Source organism: Cebus imitator, unplaced genomic scaffold, assembly GCF_001604975.1.
Source record: "Cebus imitator isolate Cc_AM_T3 unplaced genomic scaffold, Cebus_imitator-1.0 Scaffold170, whole genome shotgun sequence".
Classification (NCBI taxonomy): domain Eukaryota; kingdom Metazoa; phylum Chordata; class Mammalia; order Primates; family Cebidae; genus Cebus; species Cebus imitator.
The window spans coordinates 2,932,276-2,934,460 of NW_016107485.1; the positions used below are offsets into that span (position 1 = coordinate 2,932,276).

General features: G+C 39.5%; 1 protein-coding gene across 4 annotated transcripts in view; it reads left to right on the forward strand.

Annotated features, from left to right (window-relative positions):
* The window catches only part of MRTFA (myocardin related transcription factor A), a 216,728-nt gene that overhangs the window by 46,688 nt on the left and 167,855 nt on the right, over nucleotides 1-2,185 (forward strand). The window lies entirely within an intron of this gene.

Genomic DNA, 2,185 nt, shown 5'->3' on the forward strand with positions numbered 1-2,185 from the left:
ATGCTTCAAGTAAGAATTGTTTTTTTCCTTTTTTTTTTTTTTTTTTTTAAAAGGGCAAATGATGTATTTTTTTGGCAGATCAATAAGATTTTATTAGGTGTGTGATTTAACTTGGTGTAGCTTGTTTCACTTGAGCCTCGTGTAGGACTTTGATGAAGACTTTTTAAAAAATATATATTCTCAACTTCCACCTACCATTTTATCAGTCTCTAGGGCAATATTTCTCAAACATTTTTGCCTGAGGTTCATAGTTCGAGATGTATTTTACATTGAGACTCAATACACACATAAGTATATAGATAGCTAAAATAAAAGTGCCATGAAATAAACTTACCTTTTAAGGTGTAATGTAATCTGATCATTTATATTTTATTCCATTTTATTTAATTGTAAAATGTTGATTTTAGCCTACTAAATTGATTCTGTGACCAGTGTATTATGAATTGCAATTAAAAATACTGTGTTAGGATTTATGTTCATGAAATTTTAACTCAGGCTTTAAAATACATCCCAAGTCTGACTATATCCGTCTGCCCAACTACTACCCTTGGCGAAGCCACCTTCATCTCTCTCTCAGACTTTTCCAGTAGCCTCCTGATTGTATACCCTGCTGCCTCTCATGCCCTGCTGCCTCTCATGCCCTGCTATCACACAGCTCTATTCTTTTTGCTGTCTAATTGATGCTTTTAAAATGTTATTCTGGGGTCATGTCATCCTCACTATTATTTTCTTTCCCCCATTTTAATTAATTGTGGTAAAATTCACATGAAATTTACCATCTTAATCATTTTAAGTGTATAGTTCAGTGGTATTATACACATACATAATGTTGTGCAACTATTATCACCATCCATCTCCAGAACTCTTTTCAGCTTGTAAAACTGAAACTCTACACCCATTAAACAAATAAGTCCCAATTCCCTCCTCCTTCCCTGCTGGAAACTACCATTCTACTTTGTGTCTAATGATTTTGACCACTCTAATTACCTGATATAAGTGGAATCATACAGCATGTATTAGTTTTTGTTATAAATGTAGCCTATGTGATTATTTAAAAAGTTTATATAGGGGAGGGGAGTAAAAAAAAGTTTAATGTTTTACATACAAGTTAAAAATTAAAGTGATAATCACCTACCTCAGATATCTAGAACAAGTTATACTGTGAAGCCCTCCTGCTCAGCAACACTGAGGCCTGGACCGTCTTGTTTCCTCTTCCCTTCAGATTGGCAGAAGCAATCACTTCTCTGGATTTGTTGTAATATTTTTGTTTTTTGCTAAGTGAACATGATGAGAGACTTGGCTTTTCTTTTGCCCAGGCCGGAGTACAGTGGCACAATCTTGGCTTGCTGCAACCTCCAAGGGGTGCCTTGGCCTCCTGAGTTGATGGGATTATAGGCATAAGCCACAGTGCCTGGCCCTTTCTGTCATTCTTAGAGGAAAGGATGTTACATACCATCTCTTCTGTTTAGTATAGATTAGTGTTTCCTTCCTGGTTTTATTTTTTTCCCCCCAAGAAGATATTGAGGTTTTTTTACAGTTTTAGATTGAGTTTTCAAGTTAGACTTTCCTCCAGAGCAGTGTATTTTGAGCTGTGCTATGTGGGTGAGGGTGAGTAGTGTTATTGAAAAGATCATGAATTCTGGCTAGGCCCGGTGACTCACACCTCTAATCCCAGCACTCTAGGAGGCTGAGGCAGGTGGATCGCTTCAGGTCAGGAGTTTGAGACCAGCCTGGCCAACATGGTGAAACTCCATCTCTACTAAAAATACAAAAATTAGCCAGGTGTGATGGCGCACGCCTGTAATCCCAGCTACTTGGGAGGCTGAGGCAGGAGAATTGCATGAACCTGGGCAGTGGAGGTTACAGTGAGCTGAGCTTATGCCATTGCACTCCAGTTTGGGAAATGGAGCAAGACTCTGTCTTGGGGGTAGGGGGAAGAAATGGTTATGAATTCCAAGGAGTTTTACCAGGCAGTGGTTTAAAAAGATCAGATATAGGCTGGGCACGGTGACTCACACCTGTAATTCCAACACTGGGAGGCAGAGGTAGATGGATCACCTGAGGTCAGGAGTTCGAGACCAGCCTGACCAACATGGGTAAACCCCATCTCTACTAAAAATTTAAAATTAGCAAGGCGTGGTGGCACATGCCGTAATCCCAGCTACTCAGAAGGCTGAGGGAGGGG